General features: G+C 37.0%; 1 protein-coding gene and 1 long non-coding RNA gene across 24 annotated transcripts in view; one reads left to right on the forward strand and one right to left on the reverse strand.

Moving 5' to 3' along the window:
- The window catches only part of Grip1 (glutamate receptor interacting protein 1), a 666,343-nt gene that overhangs the window by 354,748 nt on the left and 289,032 nt on the right, over nt 1–22,563 (forward strand). The gene's annotated exons all lie outside the window — the stretch shown is intronic.
- The window catches only part of LOC144378624 (uncharacterized), a 65,780-nt gene that overhangs the window by 3,412 nt on the left and 39,805 nt on the right, over nt 1–22,563 (reverse strand). For 6 of the 12 annotated variants that reach the window (XR_013440510.1, XR_013440512.1, XR_013440519.1 and 3 more), the window contains one exon: nt 5,346–5,513. This is a non-coding gene — a long non-coding RNA (uncharacterized LOC144378624). The other 6 variants (XR_013440513.1, XR_013440528.1, XR_013440525.1 and 3 more) reach the window with 4 other exon arrangements.

Below are 22,563 nucleotides of genomic sequence, written 5' to 3' on the forward strand. Positions count from 1 at the left end.
GCTAACTCTTCAAACTCTGCCGATTTGCAGCTGCACCTGAAAATCCCTGAGGAATCATTGTCACTCTGCCTAGCCTGGTGAATTCCAGAATGTTAGTTTTCTTAACACAATTCCAAAATAAATAAATAAATGAAAAGGTTCGAAAAGCCACTTCATGTCAAAGCAAGCACTGATATATATATTCAATTTGAAGACTTCATCTTTTTCCGGAAAATGTCACAATGGATCTTGTCAAATTCCATTCTGCTTTTATGACACCAATTTATCTACTTAGCAAAGCTCTGTCCCAGTATCTCTTTAAAATTTTCACATCACTTTCCCCCTCAATCCCCAGGGACTTTTAGCAGTAGATAGGCATCAATTCAAATACTCAGAGTGTAAGTTCACCTTCTCTGTTCTCTCCTGGGTGTGGCACCTGTCACGTCTCCATCTCTTGATTCCTCCTCTTATTCAACAGTGTAACACCGTAGGACCATCTTTGCTTACTAGTCAGCCGGAGTGGAGTGGGGGAGCCTGTGGGTCCAGTCTCATGCAATTGCATATCCCCCCTGGGATAGATTCATGCTGGAAATGATAGGAAACTGGATTATGGGAAGATCTGTCTTAGTAATGGCAGCTTTTGTATCTGGAAGTTCCGCCATCTGTGATCAATTGCCCTGCTTATTTGGCCTATTTTCTCAGACAACTTCTTGACTTTTTTTCCCCCGACACCCTCCTTTTCCCCCTCCTGCACCTTTGTTCTCCAGTTCTCTCTTCTCTTGTCACCTCTATTCCTTTTTTTTTTTCCTCCAGCTGCCACTTAAACTTTTTATCTTCCTACCAAGTTTGATCAGATTTTCACTTTTGTCATAAAGAAGTCTTAGAATTACTCCAGGCAATATGGAGCAAGTCAGAAATTGATGTCTGGGCTGTGGGCTTGTTATCCTGCCAGGCTCCCCTGCTACTGCCGCTGGGCGGCTGAGAGTGTTTGTCACTGACTTCACAGTCTTTTTAGTGACTTTGTTCCTATAACTTTTCTTTGCTCCCGAATTCTTTCTCCTTTTCAATCATTTTTCTATGCCCAAGAAAATTCTTCTCATCCTTTATTTCAACATTATAAGCATATTATTCTTACTTTCTGCATGAGTATCTTAAAACCTGGTTATTTTTTTCTTACATAAAACCATACAAGTCTGTTACAAGGAAGCTTTCTATTCAGAGGACTTGCACATGACCAAAGGCATTCTTCTTTCCTTAGTATTGAGGTGGATAAAGGAGGTTTCCCTGCTTACTTCCCAGCCCTGTGCTGGGGACAATGGAACCTCCCCTTGCCCCAGTTTCCACATCTGTGAAATGGGAAGAATAAAACTACCTACTTCATAGGATTGTCATTGGTGTTAAAGAATTCATTTATGTAAGAATACTATCTAAAGGCCTGCCCACAGTTTATTCAATACATTCTAGTTATTATATCAATTATATTTATCATTGTTACTAAAGTTGAATCATACTACCAGTTTTACAATCACTCTTTAAACATCAATTTTTCTAGTGATACTTCTTTCTAATGATGAATCCTCTAATGTTGCCTTTTTGCTATGGTTTTTTAACTCACCTTCTACCACTTATAAAACTTGGGTGTTTATTCCCTTCCATCTATGGAAAGTTCTATTTCAGGAGTTACCTTTTCAAGTAGATTCATTCTGAGTCTGTTCTTTCTTTTAAGAATGTATGTGTCATCCTCTGTGTACTGAAAAAAAATGAATACTTCTACACCTTGACTCTGGTTCCCATCTTTAGAGTACAGTTCAAGGAGGTGATTTTAATTTCTGAGCACTAATCATGCTGAGCTGTTGTTGCCGTAGAGACCACATTTCTCATCCTGAAACATGACAGCGGTGATTGCCCTGACAGTTCACAGACCTGAATTTCAGACAATCAAAGGCAAAGCAATTTTGAGGTCTCTTCGTTGAGAATTTTCTCTTTCACAATTTCAAGGAAGCACGTTGCAGGCATTCTCCCAATTTGTCAGAAGCAAAGAAAAGCATGCAGGTGGAGAGCTGAATGCCAACTTTCAGCCCAAGGTATCAGTCCCAAATGTATTTTTATTATTCTCTGGAAAATAAGGTTGTAAAAAAGTAATTGCTGACACAACCTTAATGATAGCACTTTAAGTATGCTGCTGTAATTAAAATAGGAATTTTATTGTACTAGACCTCTGAGAGCCTAGCATATATACCATTCAGATCTCAGGATTTACAAAGCAAGCAACTTTGATTCCTGCTGCTCTTGCTGTGTGGGCCACACGTTTCCTTTGTGCCTATCCTAGTTGCAGCTTATGTCGAAAACCAGCTCTCTCCTGGCAGAAAGCAATAAGCATCTGTGTTTAGAATGATACCCTGTGGTGATGGTTCTATGGCCTTCAGCAGATTTACCTCTGAAATGTCATAAGAGAAGCTACTTTTTCTCCTTTGATTTCGCTTGGAATAAAACTTTCATGTGTTGTACAATGAGGTTAAAATCCTACAAGGCATTTTAGTTAAAATTTGAAGAGGATTCTCATTTCAGTGGGATGACATACCCATTTTACTCCTATTCTCCCTGATGGATGGGTTAGAAATTGTATGCAACTGCTAGTTATAAAGACCCAAAGACAGAGAGGCTTTTAAAAAATTAGTGGACTCTTTTTCTCCTGTGATGAAAAATTTAGAGACTCGTGGTCTATATATGGTGATGCTACAGTCTCTGTGGGGACTTGAAGCCTTCCATTTTTCCTGTTGGACGTTCTTAACATGTGGTTATTACCTGGGCCCCCAACAGAGCTGTAGAGCTGCAGCTACCTCATCTAGGTTCCAAGGGAGGAAGAAGGTAAGAGGAAGAGTTGCATCCTAGCGAAGTCAGCCCTCTGTTTTAAGGAGCTTTCCCAGAAATCCATCCAAAAGTGTTCACTTTCATCTTATCAGCCAGAATTTAGTCACATAGAAATATGTAGTTAAATCATTTAGAGATAGATAGTTTATCAGCTGAGGATATTGCTATTTCTCTAAAATATCAGTGTTCCACGTGAAGGAAGAAGGAGAAGGGACATTGGTTTCTCTATTACCAGTCTTTGCCACAAATGAAAATTTTAAAAAAAACTATAAAATGGTAGATTTATGTTTTTTCCATATTGTATATTATTTTTTACCATAAAAACAGTTGTACTTCCTTACCTGTGGGTTTCACATCTGTGGAGTCCACCAACATGGATTAAAAATATTTGATGAAAAAAACCTGCATCTTTCCCGAGTATATACAGACTTTTTTCTTGTCATTATTCTCTAAACAACCATTTACATAACATTTGCATTTTATTAAGTATTATTAAGTAAGCTAGAGATGGTTTAAAGTATATGGAATGACTATGTAGGTTATAGGAAAATTCTATGCCATTTTACATAAGGGACTGAAGCATCTGAAGATTTTTGTTGACCTTGTGGAGATCCTGGATCCAACCTTCATGGATGCCAAGGAAGGACTGTACTTATTTATTCAGTATTTTGTTGGGAGCAGATTTACTCTTCATCACGATAGGATCTAGACCCAGCACAATTCTTTAAAGACTCCTCTGAATCATCAAATATACCAATGGAAAGTATCATTTTCATGTGACTTTAATGTTTTAATTTATTTGATATTGGGCCATTTGATTATGATGCTTTGGATACCAGCTATAAAGAATGTTTCTTATCAACATATTTCTCAATTTTTTGAATTAAAGCAGATTTCTTACAAACCTACAATCTGGTACAGATGTACTTGAAATATTAAGAGTCAGGTCCTTGACACATCATGTGTACTAAACAAAATCAATGCTGCCTTTATTACTAGCCACCACAGACCACTTAATCCACTCAATATGAAGAATTCTTTCCTGATTTTATTTATTATGGTAAAATGTATATATCCTGAAACTTTTCATTTTAACCATTTTCCATGTACAGTTCAGAACCATAACTGTCTTCCTATTTGTTATGCATTGATATGATGAGTACCCCAAAAGTTTCTATGAAAGACAATGCAAACATGATTAGAGGTGAATTGATTATATTGTGTGAGGTAGGACTTAACTGGTGCATTAATCCACTTGAATGGATTGAATGGTAACTGTAGGTGGGTTATGTGTGGCTGGAGGAATTAGTTCACTGGGGGCGTGCCTTTTGGGTTAATATTTTGTCCCTGGTAAATAGAGCTTTGTCTCTGCTTCCTGGCTGTCAGGAGGTGAACAGCTTTCCTCTGCCACACCCTTTTGCCCTGTTGTTCTGCCTCACCTCGGGCCCAGAGCAACATGGTTGGCCGACTATGGGCTGAACCTCTGAAACCATGAGCCAAAATAAACTTCTTCCTCTAATGTGTACTTGTGAGGTATTTTGGCCACATTGACAAAAAGCTGACTACCACTTGATTGTTGTGCAACCCCTTATGGTTTTAGAATGTAACTATTATGATCTGTTTCTTTTCTTGCCTACCTTTGTACTTGACTCCAAATAGTGCTCCATCAAGGTATGTTCTTGCAAATGGAGTTTCGATAGCAAGTACTCATTTTCCATTTTTATTTGTAATTCTAATGACTAAACAAGCAGATATTTTGTAAATCACCATAAACTGGTCTAATTGGACAAGACATTCTTTTTCAGGGCATGCTCCTACCCACAACAGTGCACAAGTGATCTTATGCAGTTCTCGCACCTTCATCCCACAGTCCTTAAGAGTAAATGTAAGACATGTGAATGCCACATGGCAAAAATCACTTATGTGACATGAATACTTTAGTATCACTTTTGAGTCCAATGTGTTATAATACCAGTTTAATGATAGTCCAAAAGTGTTTCTCAATTTTAATCTTTTTAAAGTTGATTATAACAAAGACCTTGTTTCTTTTTCTACTTCATTTTGTTTTGTTTTAATCTATAAAACAGATTATTTTCTTCTTTAGTTATCCAACGGTTCTCCTTAAAATAATGAAATCCAACAGCAGAGAAAATACCTAATGAGAGCCCCCCAAGAAGAAGCACATGTCTAGGAGAGCCCTGGGCTCCACGCGGCTCCAGAGCTAGGAGAGGAGTCTCTCAATCTCCCTCTGTTACTCAACCAACAAAGATATAAATGATTTTAATTTTTATGTTAATAATCATGCTTTTGACACTTGTTAAACATCTTTTCTTTCCAAGAGTACAGAATATTCTAATTTTGAAATAATGCTATTAAATTCTCAGTGACAGGCAGGGCAACCAAAGGTAGGAGGAGAAGAGGAAGTAGGTGGTGAGGAGGGGGTAGAGAGAGAGAGAGAGAAGAGAGAGAGAGAGAGAGAGAGAGAGAGAGAGAGAGAGAGAGAGAGAGAGAGGTGGCCTCTATCCCTGCATCTCAGCCCAACTCAATGCTGTCTTCTGGCACCTTGCCCTGCATTACTGGCACAGGAAATAGCATATATGAGACACATCTCTTCTTTGTAGATGACTGTACTTGCATTCTTGAGTTAGTGTTCCAGTTAGGCTCTGGGTTAAGAAAAAGAATATTATAGGTTAACAACTTGTGTCTTCTTTGTGTGACCTACTTTGAAAAAAAAATGAGTGTGTAATTGACATATTTTTCAGATTCAAGCTCTTTTGGATAGATAATTATGACTTGTAAACTCAGGAGATGGCTATTGATCATTAAGTTTGTAAAAGAACTTGTAATTTGATCTTAAATAATAATGCATTTTGCAGTCATTATTTTTGTTCCTAGAATGTTTCAGTAAGCTGCATACACACAAATCCAAATATTTGCAATCATTTCTTTATTTTAAAAGCACTACTAGCCTTCAGTGATGGATGTTTTATAATAGAAATTCTGAGAGGTAAAAGTGTATATGATATTGGGAAGGATTTGTATGTATAAAATAAAAATCATTTGTACAGTATGAATGTATTAGAAAGTTGATTAAAATCAAATTACTAAAAGTACAATAATTTCATAGTTCATCCAGTTATTCCACAACTATCCAGTGATTATGACGAGTCTGCTGTATACTAAATGTGATTAATAGAGGAGGAGTTTTCTGAATATTGCTTTAATTAGGATTAAAAGATTTTGATAAGATAGAGAAGAAGTATAAAAATAAGAGAATGTGTGTATCTAGTTATCTCCAAAATGTTTTCCTTAAGACATGTACACTAAAGCAGGGATTAATTCTTCAGTTTTATAACCTGTGAGGTTTAAACTTGTATCCTGGCTCACTTTCTGTCATGACCACCTTTCAATTTTGTGAAAATTACCCATTTCAAGTTTCTATTTTATAAATTGGAAAATATAATTGAGCTTCTTTTTAGATTTAGTTTTGAAAAAGGAGTTAGTTAAATAAGTAACTTTAAGTGCATAGCATTGTGTGAGGCACCTAGAAAGTATTCAATTTTGCTCACTATCTTCATATTTTCATTATGAAAAAGGCATATACTTTTATTGGCAAAAACTTCCAATAATCTACATTATTATGTATATTCAAAATATTTCATATGTAGGGAAAGATTAATATCAATATGATTTTTCTTAATATACTTAGAGAAAGTTAAATATGACAGGGTGAAGGATAACATGTGCCTCTCTGCATCAAATTTAGACCATTGGTACTAGCCATCAAGATTAACATGTTTTGCATGAAGAAAACCTAGTTAACCTAGTTAACCCACAAATCATTTTTAATTGACCACTGAGTTGTTTTGGATAATGGTAGCAATAACTTGGACTTAGCATTTTATTAGCACCAATGAAGAAAGGAAGGAAGTAAGGAGGGAAGGGAGGGGCTTACAGATGTTGCCTTAGTGTTTTATATATGCTGGTATTTTGTGGGTTAATGCTATTAATGTTTGTTTAGGTCTCAAAATGAAATGCTTTTGTTTTATTTCTGTAAAGTTCACGTCTTCACTTGCCATAATGATTTGGGGCAGGCTTGTTTCTTACCTGTATGTTGCAGTCTCAAAACAATAAGAATTGAGGCAGAGGCTACTGGTCCCCAATACCCATTTTTCCCTTCTTTAATAAAAGAACCACTATTTGGTCTTCCTTCCCTCCCTCCCTCCCTCCCTCCCTCCCTTCCTTCCTTCCTTCCTTCCTTCCTTCCTTCCTTCCTTCCTTCCTGTCCCCCTCCCCTTCTCTTCCCTACCCTTCCATCTTTCCATGTTACTTTAAAGCTACCAGTGGATCTAAGTTTTGACTGTTGTGACATGGGCTAGGCTATTTCATGGAATGTCTGGAAAGTGCCTATCCAAAGAAGGTGATCCTGGTTATCTTTTCCTCTATTCTGCTTCCTTATCATGAGTATGGTAGCTGGATTCTGGGAGAATATTGTAGAGCTTAAGGAGGAGAAGGAACCATGTGCTAAGCATTGTGAAGCAACAAGCTAGAGTCCTGGGCTTATGATGAACCCTCCAGCCCCACATTTATTGTCTTTAGACTCTTTTATGAGAAAGAAGAAATCCTGTAGTGTTTAAGCCACTATTATTTGAATTATTTGTTGCTCATAGTTGAAACCCAATCCTGAAAATTAAAGGTAATATGAAAATTTTTATAGATGGTAGACTATGAACCCAAATATTTAAAACCCAAACTGTTTTTCTTCATTTCACTTTTGCAAATGTTAGCCCTCGAGGTGGTTCTTTTATCTTGGGAGTATGTTTATTGTAGTGTTTTTCTCTTTTGAGTGTCTAGTTTCTTCAGTAAACTCATATCTATATCTAACAGTATTAGTCTTTCTGAATTAGAGGAATCCTCTTAAAGTCAAGATATAGCATCATCAAGAACAGTCTTATCAAAGAAAAGTGAGGTTCTTTCTTGCTTATGCTCTTAGGAAAGTTAAACCCTTTTTACATAGAATTTTTGCAATCTTTTTTAAGAATATCAGTAGCTCCTTAGAATTTATATGCATATTACCAAATCCATTCCATCTATTTTGTTTATCTTGCAAATACTCATATGTCTATCCTCCTTAATTTCGTTGGTATTTCTATTCTTTTTATACCTGCTTTCAAGAAGCTATGTTTTCAAAGAATGCAGAATTTGTAGTAGCTTTGGAAATACATTTTGTTTAAAGAGAGAGAGAGAGAATTTTTTAAATATTTATTTATTTTTTTTTAGTTTTCGGTGGACACAACATCTTTGTATGTGGTGCTGAGGATTGAACCCAGGCCACATGCATGCCAGGCGAGCGCACTACCACTTGAGCCACATCCCCAGCCCTGGAAATACATTTTAAAAAGAGATTCTGTGCACCCTGCCCCATCCCCCCACTTTTTTTTTTTTTTTTACAAGTGAGGCTTGCTCTTTATTACACACCATAACAGATAACCCTAAAACCTCAGTATAGTACTGAAAATAACCTTTGCTTGTTTCCTCATTCCGGGGTCCATGGGATGGCCAGAGCAGCTTTGTTTCAGATGCCAGCTGGTTTCAGCTCTGCTTCACATGTCTTTCATTCTGCGGTGGCAGCCACCCAGTTCACGTTCCTTCACTGGCAGATGGCAGAAGAGCACGAGGACTGAGTAGAAGGAGGCATGTGCTGCCTCTTAAGATCTCACCTCACCACTGTCTGTCACTCATGCCAGAGTCCCTGGCCAACTTAGTGAGGCAGGAATATGTACTCTACCTATTCCATGGAGAGGCACGGTAAAGTCACGTGGCCAAGGATGCAGCTCTGTAGTCCTATGACAGGAAACTGAACATTTTGAAGTAGTACTTCATTCTACCACGCCATGATGAGTCCATGTGTTGATACACACCACACACATCTGTGTGCACTTTTGAGACTCATGCACAGAATTATCTAATTCTGACTTTAAAATCCAGAAGGAGTATATCTACTTTGAGAGGTTTGAGCTGTGGTGTTAGAGAATTCTTTATTTTTAGAGCCTTTAGAAACAGAGATTTTTACCTTTTATACTATTACAATGTAAGTGGTTTGGTCAGTTAACCTAACTGCATACTGTATGTGTTTAACTAGCTCTAAATGCCAAGGCTGTCAGTTAATATTCTTTCTTCAGGACACATTTGAGTGGCTGGTGGAAATTTGCTTTCACGTCTGATAACTGGTGTCACTTTTTGAGGGTCCAGTTGATCTTAATGGACAAAATAAAGATAGTGGTTAACTTTACTGCCTCAGATTCTTCCAGCTCAGTGAGGCTTTGAGAACTGTGCTAAAAATACCCTGCTCAATAGAGTGTAGTTTCTATATACGATTGCAATATACTTTGGGGCCTCTGTGGACATAAAATATTACAGCTCCGTGACAGGCTGCTTCATTCGTTGTTAGAGGTCAGATCAATTATAAATAGGTGCTTAAGCTTTTAAAATTTTATTGTTCTTGCCCCCAGATCACAGTGTGAAAACAGAGACACTAATCATGATGATAGGTTGGACACTACAGTTTTATACTAGTGAATATGCACTAATATAGGTCATTATCATTAGCCAGTTCCTAGCAATTCTGGTATCATTCTCTGTAGGGAAGACATTTACTGCTCATGTGTATCCTTCTGCTCCCCTACATTTCTGGTTCTCTTGAAGTTGGATAGAGCCAGTTATTGGATCTAGACAAAATGTTCAACAGTTTCAATGAGAAAAATAAATTAACATAATAGCTAATTTATGAACCATGAGTCAATTTCCACACAGTTTTACAATTTTCTAAGGCAGCAGGTCTAGCAATTTCTTCAAATGAATAAAGATCAAATTATTACAGGCACAAATCAGTAGTTAGAATAACTTCAAGCCATAGCACTGTTGGATATGTGAAATTATCACTCTACTGGTTGGATAAATACCTCTACTTTATGACCTTCAATTACTTTCCTTATCTACAAAATGGAAATGACTACCCTTCACATGGCGAAGAATGTAGGGCGTAACTCCAAGTCAGCTTTTTTGTTTCGCCAATTCCAGTGCAGGTATATGAGAGTCCAGGGTGTCTGTCCTCTAGGTGGTAATTCCATGACCCAGGCACTTTGATCTGTGTCACCACATATGGCTTTCAAGTGAACACAGCAAGAGAAAGAGAGCTGCAGGGTGGTATACTAGCTTGTAAGTGCATTGAACAGGCTGCGTCACCTCACCTCTGAGCCTTTCTGCCTGGCTCGGACCCAGCAGAGGTCACACAAGTGCTCTGTTCCTATAGGTATCAATGACACCCATCTGCTCCTCTTCTGTGAAAGTATCATAGAGGCAGTTTGCTAAAAAATGTGCTGATATGTGTAAAGCAATGGCTGCCAGTACGCTGTTCAGATATGTCAGAAACTTCTCACTGTGGGAGGGCCAGAGCTGGCTTTCCAAAAGCTATTTCCAACTTAGCAGATCTACATACCAACCATCTTCTCTCACTACTCAAGTGTGAATTCCCAGAGTCTCCTAAATGTAATGGTGGACTAAGTCAACTCCCAAACTATTATTTTGGTCTATAAGAATGTCAGTGTATTATGACACAAGGCTATGATGCTCTCCTACCCTTTTATATATTTTATTTTGTTTTAATTTTCTAACCCATATTTTCTCCTATCACTGTGCAACTGGATTTGTAGCATGTAGACTTAATGAAAGAAATGCCCATTTCATCAAATCAATGTGCTTTTTACTCAACATCTGTAATTGCTTTGTACACACACAACTTGCTATTGTGTGTTGATTTGCAGTGCCTCAGAAAACTCCACAGTGGAACTAGGTGTGTGTGCAGAACTTCTTATTTGCACTCTCAAATTTAAAGGAAAATGAAAAAATTTGTTTTGCAGAGGTTTCCCATGTGTAGAAATTCAACTGAACAACTTCAATTTGTTCTTTGCCCCTACTCAAAAGATATTTACTGAACGCTGCTCAAGACCAGGTCCTTGAGACTGTTGTCCCAGTATCTTGGTAAGTGAAGACCTGAGGACAAACGGATCCATGGATATAAGGTTTTTGTTATGATTTTCTATGTGAAAATGCTTCCACATAAAGAAATATCAGAAATAGCTTTGGCAAAACAAAAATTTTCATAGAGAACAGGTAAGCACAATGGGGATACTATTGTACTTATTTTCAAATAATGTAATGGGGGTGAGAATTCCAGTTCTTCTGATTGTAGCTGTTTGATTTTAGTAGTTGTTATGGTTTAGATACCAGTGTACCCCAAACGATCATATCTTAAACAATGCAACAAAGTTTAAAGGTGAAATGATTGGGTTATGGGAGGTTTTACCCAATCAGTGTATTAATCTAGTTGAATGGATTAACTAGGTAGTGTTCCCTAGGCAGGGAGGGTGAATCTGGAGGAGGTAGATATTTAGGGGCATGCCTTTGGGGCTTATATTTTGTCCTCTTTGAGCAGTGTTCTCCCTCTGCTTCCCAATTCCATGTCCTGCGATGCTTTCCTCCTCCACATCTTTCTACTATGGTGTTCTTCCTTACTGTGGGTCCAAAGCAATGGAGTCTGCCATCCATCAACTGAGACCTTTGAAACTGTGAACCCCAAATAAACATTTCATCCTCTAAAATTTTTCTTGTCAGGTATTTTAGTCACAGAAACAAAAAAGATCACTTGCCTTTTCACCTACGCAATGGGATATTTTGATCCTATATTACTATATAACATCATTAGTAAAGAAAATTCATGCTAAAAAGATTATTACTGTGTTATCATTATTTTGAATTTCCCTTTCTAGGAAGTAGAAGAGTTAGAGATTTATTCCCCAAACTACATATATGACTACTTTTTATATAAAAAAATTAGCTATCCAGAATTTATAATTTAATAAAAATTAATCTCAATTTATTAATATACTATTTTCCTACATGAGAATAAGAATAATTTTAACATTTTGTTCCTGTCCTAAACAGATCCATATCTAAGTTATGATTTCAACTCTGCTCCTAACTTACTGAGTGGTATTGAGTAAGATACTTTATTTATATCCTTGTGTTATTGTTCTTTGTAAAAATGAACAAATTTAATTTGAAGGACATCATGGTTCCTTCTGTTGTTTACCCTTTGTTCATCTACTACTTGTACTTAAGTGTGAACCTTCAAAATCTTTAATTCTCACATCACTGCCTCTGGGTATTTTCAGAGCAATGATTTTTACACAGATGCACAGGTGACTTCAGAGACAAAGGCCTTGTGACAAAGTGTTCAGTGTGATTTTAACTTGTGTGAAAGTCTGTTACTTAAGCTTAGTGGTGTTTCATTTGTTCAGTAGTCTATTCCTCATGTACCTTTGGTCAAATGGCATATTGGGAAAAGTTGGATTGTAAGACATTTTGAGTATTCCTTTTAAACCATTGCATTTCTTTGGATTGAAATGTGGTAATGTTTCAGTACATTGCCATACATTCCTATTAGTCAAATCTTAGAATCATAAAAATGTTAACTGATTCTTAGAAGTCTTTACTTCTAGCCAATACAGCATCCTTCACTGGTTAGCATCTATCTCTGGGGAATGAGGGGAGTCCTCACATCTTCCTCATAGAAATCATTCCCTTTTTGGATGGATCTAATTGCAGAAGATTCTTTTTCACATTATGTAAAAGTGTTCCTTCATGTGATTTCCCCCTATTATTTTTATTATTATTGTTATCCTCCTAGAGCAAAGCAGAATAATACTCATCCTTCTTGTACATGATAGCCTTCAAGTTTAGAAATCAGTACTGTGACTGCCTTTCTATTAGTTTTAGCCCTCAAATGTTTTGATTTATGCCTGTGTAGAAACCATAATCTCATCTGTTTTCCAGTAATAAGTATTAGTAGTGCCTCCTTTCATTCTCAAACATTTCCTAATTGGTCAATAACTTATATAGTCATCCCTTATCTCTATAATAGTATATGCCAATTTTCTTTCTGTAGATTCATAGATCTCATGGGTGTTAAGTAAGAAAAGAGCAAAAATTTGTGTGTATATAATCCTTCTTATAGATTCACAAAGAACATTAGCAAGAATTTCTACAGGAAGGAAATCTGCTTTGTTTATCCCACTGTTTTCCATACTTATTTAGTCATAGAATAACATATTCTTCTAGGCTATTCAGTTTTGAATTCTTTTATAAAAATAGTTTAAAAGAATTTTAACTCTAGTTGCAATTATTACATATTTTTCTAAAATGTTAGAGAACCCTCAATATTAACCACACTGGCTCTCTCTTAGTCCATCTGTAAAATGATGGAGTTAGAGTGGGCTCTTAGGCTCAACAAATTGGGAGGAAAAAAAAGCCTTGGTAATCTTCTTAGGTAAAGGTCCTCCATCTTAGTTCTCCAGTGCTGGTAACTGATAATGACTCCAAATCAGCAGGACATTAAGGGTAGTAGTAATCCCTGGGCATTAATGAGTGCCATCATGGCAGTCTGGGAGGACTAACAAGCTACTATGTAGATAGTAGTGAGAAGAGTCTACGGCTGCAAACTAGTTAGGGGATTTAAAGGAAATTGAAGGGCAATCAGCAAGAGACAGATCTCCATGGAAACTGTGTTGTGATGACCCCGTGTAGCACTGATTTGATCAGTGATCCTATGTCCAGGAGCACACTGTCCCAGGAAACAGGGTGTACCATTTACCTGTTATCTCCTACACCAGAGAACTACCAATTTGTTGTCCTGTAGTCTAAGAATAGCTGCATTGGGGCTGGGGACGTGGCTCAAGCGGTAGCGCGCTCGCCTAGCATGCGTGCGGCCCGGGTTCGATCCTCAGCAGCACCACATACCAACAAAGATGTTGTGTCCGCCAAGAACTAAGAAAAAAATAAATAAATGTTAAAATTCTCTCTGTCCCCCTCTGTCTCTCACTCTCTCTTAAAAAAAAAAAAAAAAAAAAAAAAAGAATAGCTGCATTAACGAAAACACACAAAAAAAATGGGAGACTTCTAAGACACCTAATAAGATTGAAAATCAATATCTTTTAAGTTCCACTAATTTAATTTTGTCAACTGGATACATTGAATTTAAGTGCCATATCATTTCTAATTGAAGGAAAGACCGATACAGCTACTGTTCAATATGAATCACCATTTTAAGGCACAGACAGCCATAGAATGTTAATTGTAAAATGATTTGCTGAAGATTACATTTTTAATTCTCTTTCAACAGCACTAATATAAATCACTTTGGCAATACATGTCTTTGATTTGCATAATGACAGCATGACAAGGTCGGTTATCATTTTTAACTACTGAGTTTTCTGGCACCACGCTCATCATCACATCTGTGTGTGCACCCTTTCCAAAGCCATGGTGATATCAAATACATACATTTTCTGAAGCAAAGAAATAAACACCTCCCTGAGCTATATAGTAATTTGTTGTTGTTGTTTTGTTTTGTTTTGTTTTTATGCTTAGCAGAAATTCCAGGCTACCATAAGTGACTAAAGAATCTTTTGAGTTTTAAAATTACATGAAGATATCTTAAATAAGGCATTTTCCATAAAATCTGTACATACACTTTTGCCTGTACAGTTGGCTTGTACATACTGCCCTCTGTCTACAAAATTCAAGAAAAAGATAGCTTTCTGCCACAAATTGTCTAGTAAAAAAGAACAGGCTGTTATAAATATTTATGTTCTGTAACTTACTGGACTTTTCTTTCTAGGGTAACAGAGACCATTTTCAATCTAAGAATAAGTTACGTTTCTAAAGATGACTAGGATTCTTGGAACCTGGAACATATTGTGTCATAAAAACACAGTTATATAAATAGTAATCAGGTTCTCAGCAATTTTATCAATTTCCAGCCTGGGCTATGTGTTTGTGGAAGGGGTAAGGAGGGGGAGACAATTAAAATAAATAAATTAGAAATCTCAGAACAATTTTGAGTTTCCTGTCTTCAGAGTTAACAACCGTTGGATCTGTGAGGGTGTCAAAAAGATGAAAGTGTTTCAAGAGGTAAAATGTGAACCTTCCACCTTCCATTCCTTCCCATTCCTTCCACTCCTCAATGCCTGCATCTGTGGCATCACCCCTGACCCTGCTTCAGTTACTCCACCGTCTCTAAGGGTGAGGAGGGCATGTTGAGCATCTAGATTGTAATTCAGTCTGTCAGGGACCAAATATCTATGTTCTTAACCCATGACTCCACTTTCTGAAAGAATATTACACCTTAACCAGTGATATTCCAGCTAGCTGATTACCACCATCCGACTGGGAACATTTACCACTCAAATTCCCAAGGCATTTTCCAAGATTTCTGATTTCCCAGGTCTGTGGTGGGCCTGGACATCTGTCTGTCCCAGATGATTCTAATAAATGGTCAGGTGAGCGAACCAATAATCCCAATATTAGAATCTCTTCTTTTCTGAATAAAAACACTGTTTCTTCAAATCAGTTAAACTTGACTAAAGAAAAATCAATCATTGAATATATTTACCAGCTGTATAAAAATAATCAAAGAGTTTGAAAAAAAAATTCTTGCGAATACTGGGCATTATTTCCATGAAAGCTTACACTGCAGAATCAGTAAGGACAGGAGAGAGAAGAGAGTGTGGGGAGGGAGGCAGTAGAAATCTCTAGATCCTAATCAAGATCTTGTTTATCACTCCGCTTTTAGAGCCTCTTACTACATGTTTTAACATAGCTCCTGGCTCAGCTCTGAGCAGGACCAGTCCTAGGTACAGGTAAAGTAGATAAGCATTCATTTGTTCAACCTAATTTACTGGCTATCTTTCTTATGCCAGGCAATCCTTTTGCTGTGGGAGCAACAAAGACAAAACGAAGCACTCCTGCCCACAAGGTGTTTAATCTAGAGGGGAGACAACAGACAAAGATAGAACACACATACACACATACACACAAACACACACACACACACACACATACACAAATCAAACTATAAGTAGAAGGTTGTGGAACTATGCTTGAAGTCTCATTCAGTGCATCAAATAGAGCTTGTCAGTTCAATAAGTGAGGAGAGGATCCTAGGGACAGTGGCAGCATGAGCACTAGCTGAAGAGGAGCAAGACCACCTGACAAGTTCCAGAAAGTACAAGTAAAATAGCAAGCACACTTTGAGGGTCCAGAGCCAAATAGTAAATGAGCCTGAGAAGCAGATCATAAAAGATGGGATATACTTTGCTGAAGACTGAATTTTGATGCCATTGTCAATGGAAACAGTTGGTGAATTTTCAGCGGACAAGTTGGAAGGATCACTGCCCATACCTAAAGAGGGAGGTGAAGAAGGAGATATGAAAGCCTACACTAGAGCAGTGGACATAGTCATAAGAAGGAAGAGGGAATCATCAAAGATGTTTATGGAGCACGATCCATTGGACCTCGATTTGACTAATGGGTGGGTGGATGGATAGATGGATGGATGGTAGGCAAGGGAAGAATCAAAGATGACTCCCATTTTCTGTCTTGACCACTCAGAAGATGAGGAACACCAAGTGTATGTATGGAGTAACATTATTGAAGAAGTCACCATGATAAGTCTGTACAACAAATAAGATTTCATGTTTGCAATTTTCTTGTAGTATATTGAAGAAGGTAATGTTCATTGTAAAGTATAAATGAGAAAATTACAATTATTATTATCTTTTGATAGAAGACTATGAGTCAACATTTTGTGCTGATCTTCTTTGAAATGGTAATTTCCTTCACAAATTACAGAAAATTGAGATTATGTGATGTATTTATTTTGGACAGATTCTGACACAAACATTTATAGCGACTGAATTTAAAGTGAGAGATTTAGTGGACATATTTGGTGATCAAGTTGATAATTAAACCAGTTCACATTTTTTCCTGATCCTCCATGCCTTGCCTATTTCCCTTAATTCTTGTAATCTCTTGAGTAACACAAGCATTTCAGAGTTAAATTAGCATTTTTAATGGAACTGTGAATAGAAAAATTTTACTCCAAATATTTCACATTCTGGATACACACAATCCTTAAGTTTTGAATTGGATTCTAATTTTATTTGCTAAAAATGCTCTCATTGGGTTTAAATCAGACCACACTGAACTGACGGGTGGATTCAGAAAGTGAAACAAGGTAATTTTTCACATTGATTTGGAATATCAAATAGTGCACTTAGAAATTACAATTGAATGAATACATCTAGTAGGATATTTTTAAATAATAATAATAAAATTCTATGTCTTGTGAAAACAACTTTATAATTTAGTGAACATTTCCTGGCCACTCACAACCTATAGGCTCTGGGCTAGGTACCAGAATGCAGAAGAGAACAGGGCTGATTGAGGTTGACAGAGCCCAAGAATACTAAGATAAGCAGATGTTTAGACCAGTCAATTACACAATATGGTAGGCTTGTCATTGATAGAAACGGGTTCAAGGTAGGCAGTCAGAGAAGAAAGGAATTAACTCTAGGTGAGGAAAGGAAGGGTAGGTCAGTAAAGATTCTCAAAAGACGGAGCTTTGGATTAAGACCAAGAAGGATGAGCAGGGAGGATGATGGCTAGCAGAGCATATTTCAGACAAGCATCTCAGCGTGGGCAATGGTTCTGAGAGTGTGGGATTCAGTAAACACACCTATCAACCTCTGTCCCCACTACTGGAGATTCTAATTCCACTGTTCTGAAGGGGAACCCAAGAACCTATAGTTTGATAAGGTGACTCTGAGGCAGACTATAGTTGCTTAGTACACTCATTCTTTTCTTTTTTTTTTTTAAGAGAGAGAGAGAGGGAACTTTTTTAATATTTATTTTTCAGTTTTCGGTAGACAAACATCTTTTATTTTATTTTTGTGTGGTGCTGAGGATAGAACCCAGCACCCTGCGCATGCCAGGCAAGTGCATTACCACTTGAGCCACATTCCCAACCCAGTACATTCTTTCTTAAATCCTAAATTCCTTGAGTAGAGATTGTTTTGCTTATCACTATTTTCCAAACCTTGCACACTACCTGGCACAATAGTTAGGTGATCAATAAATGCATGTCTAGGAATGAAATCACTGGCTAATAATCATTTGAATCATAAGAGACAATTCCTGCTCTATTTCTTATTTTTATACTTTCTGCTTTGGCTCTTAGAAGGTGAGTTTACTGCTGTCCATCATGCTTTGAGAAAGTAGAAGGATTGACGGTCCTAAGACAAATTAAGGAAGGATGTTTTTGATGAAAGGGTTATAAGTGATTTTAGCCAAAGAAAAATAGGCCACTATTCTATTTCCATCCTTTCTGGCTCAAGAGCTTGTAAGAGAAGAGAAGAAGGCCATGAAAGGACTTTGAGATTTTTGAACAGGCAGTGTTTTCTCATCATACTTTAGACACCATTTGTTCTGGACTCCAAAATTTGCTGACAGGGACCTAGGAATACGGAGTTAGAAAAGACGTGGCCCTGCCCTCAGAGTGCTCGCCACCTGGAGGTAAAGCCAAACAGCTGCAGTAAGTGCCAGACCTCAGAATCAGTGCCGAAACACTGGGCCACACACACTCTCCATAGGGCATCTCCTTTCATCCCCCCAAAAAATATGTTTTAGCAAGAAAGAGACATACCCAGGTCACAAACTTGCTGTCTTTTGTCATCATTCATCTTGTTTTGCCCGTGTTTGGCTTCATTTTTCATGCCCTAATAATCATGCAATATATATATACCTATGTATGTACCTATGTAAGGATGCACTAACATTTTAGACTGCATCAAAATTCAAGTTCAAAGTTGAAAGCTGTTCCAGAGGAAACAATATCAGTATCATGACAAAAATGCTGACTGCACAAGTCAATCTGTGAGCTTACATATAGCATTTTAACTTGTTTTATGCTGAAAATCAAAGTTTTGCCATTCTATTAATTCCTCTGGGGTATTCAAAATATTAGTAAGTTTTATCATAAATTATATTCATGGAATTTGACCAAAAGTATCATAAGTGTTTGTAATTTTATTAATATGTAATTTTTTTTGGTCCACTTGCAAAGTAACAGGTTTAACTTAAACCATCAAAATAAGAATTGAGGCCATAGATAAAACTACATGGAAACGGTGCATCTTGTTGCCTGTTAAACAAGATATGTAAAGGATTATATTAAATTATAAGATTTGAAGGTTCCCACATTAAATAAAAAGAACTTGTCACTTTTTAAAAAAATTGTCATGTAAAAGTAAATGGCAGTTCTTGAACTACTAAATTCCATTGATTTTTCCCTGATATGATAGTTCTGCATGAATAATTATTTTTAAAAAATGATATGAGTTGTCCTAAACCATTTGAGATTCTTTCTGTTGAACTGAATAATCCAGATTGGATTTACCCATTTAGGATCCATGACTTTAAATGTTCATGATTCTGCACAAATAAAAATTTGTCTTCTCAAACCCAATCTAATAATGCTATTAATCAAGTTTTCTCGGGAGTGACCCATGTGGCAGACCCAAGCAATCCAATTCTAAGTTCTAAAGGGACATAATTGGAAGTTTATCCATTACTCATATATTGTGCCCTTGGATTTACATTTATTTAATTTACAGAATTTAAATTTACCAATGTTTGGATCAGTGTGCAATTATTCCACTAGAAAATTCTCAAAGTTGAATATAAATATGTGTCATATCTATCACATTTTAGGCTTTTTAATATCTAAAAGCACAGTGAATTTTATTTTATTGATGTATGTCAAGGCCTAAGACAAAATTTAATTTTCTTGATGTCAAACCATTTTGTTGATCTATGGTAAGATAAAATTTACTATGCTCAGAAAACATTCTTGATGATTTAATTATGCTCATAAATTCTTAGACATCAGTAAATTTTTTATATATACATATACAAAATTATATTTCTGAGACATATATTTACTAATGACAACTGAGATGCATCATTTCTAAACCATTTTTAGGAAATTTGGTTTTCATTTTTAAGATGCTTTCAGTAATGCCCTTTATTGAAATCCTGTAGTCTTATTATTTTGCTATTAACCACATTTTAAACTGAACATTTTGAAAATACTTTGTTTTCGAAAGCAGGAATCTGAGCAAGCAAGCTCTAAATCAAGTTATCCATCTGACTCTAAATCAATAGCAAGAGCTATTTTACTGCTTTAGTAAATTATTTCACTATATTTGAAGAATGAAGGAAAAGATATCCTCTATAAAATCACAACAGATTGCTTGAAGACAAATCTACTGTATCTGAGCCAAGCACACCATATTATCTAGTATTTTCAGAAACGCTGCACTTTGTACTACTATCATAAACTATGCTGAAATAATCCAGAAAGACAGAAGCCTGTGGAAGAGTCTTCTATAAATTTATTTCAGAGAGAGATATTCAGACTCATTCATAGATTGCATCCCTTTCCCTTCAGAAGCCTTCGTCCGAATTGCAATTTGTGGTTTTATTTTTTAAAAAGAATTGCATGAATATTTTAAATGCAATTTGGTGTACTACGTTATTGATCTTGCATTATTTATGTTAAGATTCTCTTTAATCATAAAGGCCTTGCCAAGTGCATGACAGGGGGAGGGTCGGATTTCTTGTGTGTATTTAAGGTCATTAACTCTGGGGTCATAGCAGCAGTAAATTCCCAGGGAAAGTGGATTGGGTCTTCTGCATTTTAGTTAGACATGAGAGAGAGAGAGAGAGAGAGAGAGAGAGAGAGAGATAATATATAGGTTTGAAACAAATCAATGGGGCTTAGAAATACCACATCCAAAGCTTTTAACAAATACATATTAACCTACTCTCAAGAATAAGATTTGCAACAGATGAAGAAGAGTAATGACTAACCCACCTGTTTCCAATGAAAATGAAAACCACAGAGTACATCTCAGTTGAAAACATCTTGGACAGTACAGTGTCACTTATATTGCCAAGGTGCTGTTATTGTTAGAGTTCCCAAAGCCAGTTTTTAATCTTCCACAGGAAAGAATGCCTCTTGTTTATCTTACCAAATTCTTTCTCTTTTTAATTAAGACAGTTCTATATTTTTATACTTTTAAAAATACCATAGGGTGCTGGGGTTGTGGCTCAGTGGTACAGCACTTGCCTAGCACATGTGAGGCACTGAGTTCCATCCTCAGCATCACATAAAAATAAATCAATAAAATAAAGTATTGGGTCCATTGACAGTTAAAAAACAAGGAAGGAAGGAAGGAAGGAAGGAAGGAAGGAAGGGAGGGAGGGAGGGAGGAAGGGAGGGAGGGAGGGAGGGAGGGAGGGAGGGGAAAAGAAAGAAACAGGGAGGGGGAACATAAATCTCCACTCCTTGAGCTGGGCTACATATAATGGCTTCCTTCCAAAGAAGGAAGAGAAAAAAGAAACTCCACAGCAGAAAAACCCCACAAGCACTGCCTCAGCCAGGTGATCGGCAGCAGCCATGGGTCTGGTTTCTAGTCCGTGTCCTTGATGTGGTGTGAAGACGAGGGCAACTTGCCCTTCCCATCCTCCTCCCAGTAATGTGGAATTGCAGTCTAATCCTGTGAAAAACATCAGACAAATCTCAGCTGAGGAACATTCCGTAGACTATCTAACCAGCACCTCTCAAACCTGTGAAGATCATCAAACCCAAGAAAAGTCTGAGAAACTGCCACAGCTGAGAGGACCCCAAGGAGACAGGACAACTAATGCAGCATGCTAATCCTGCATGGGATTCTGGAGCAGAAAAAGCACCGGAGATAAAATTAAGAAAATGTGAATATAGTGTGAATTTTAGTTACTTGTAAAGTACCAGTATTTATTCATTAGTTATGACGAATATTTCATACAAATATAAGATGCTAATAAAAAGGAAAACTAGGTGTGAAGTATTGGGGCACTCTCTGTACTACCTTCATTATTTTGTTATAAGCCTAAAATTATTCTAAAATAAAATTCGTACTAAAAACACTAGAAAGTTATATATATGAAATATCTATATTAAAACCTAAATATATGCCTAAAGGAATCATATTGGTATAGGATTTATTGGGTTTTCCCTCATTTTTAGAGAGACACATCTAGTTCCAGTTGTTCAGAATTAGTATTCTGTATAGTATGGTCAGCACTCTCTTTAGGTGATAATGTGGTTGTTTTTGAACCTTGGATTATTGAGATTTATACTTCTAGTCCTAGAGATGAAATCCTGGGCTTAATTCTGCTTGTAGTGTGATCACAAGTATTAGCTCTTCCTTTGCACCTGAAGAAACAGGGTTAGCTGCACATTGTTAGGCAAGATCTTTTTTACTAAAATGAAATGTGTAGCACAGCAAGTCAGAGTAGCCATTAGGAAACAGGTCCATATTCCTTCATTCATCTGGAGTTTTCTAAGTATCTGTTCTGGGCTGCCAGTTTGCATAGATACTGAGGATAAAAGGATAGCACATTCCTAGCTTAAATGGCTGGCCCAGTGGTAGGGGACAAAATCAGCAGTTATACCCAGTGTCTGGAATGTAGGCAAGGAAACCATAGCTGCTGTGCTGGGAGAGGCCACTGCTGAAGATAGACCATGGCCTCTCATTTCTTGTCAGCTCATTTATTAGTTTAATGAACATTTAAGGAATAGTTTGCTACATAATTAATTGTCCATGTTCTAGTTCCCTGATGGGGTAGAGAGAGAAGATGGGAGGGGAGGGGAGGGGAGGGGGGATAGTAGAGGATAGGAAAGGCAACAGAATACAACAGACACTAGTATGG

Source organism: Ictidomys tridecemlineatus, chromosome 6 (genome assembly GCF_052094955.1).
Source record: "Ictidomys tridecemlineatus isolate mIctTri1 chromosome 6, mIctTri1.hap1, whole genome shotgun sequence".
Lineage (NCBI taxonomy): Eukaryota > Metazoa > Chordata > Mammalia > Rodentia > Sciuridae > Ictidomys > Ictidomys tridecemlineatus.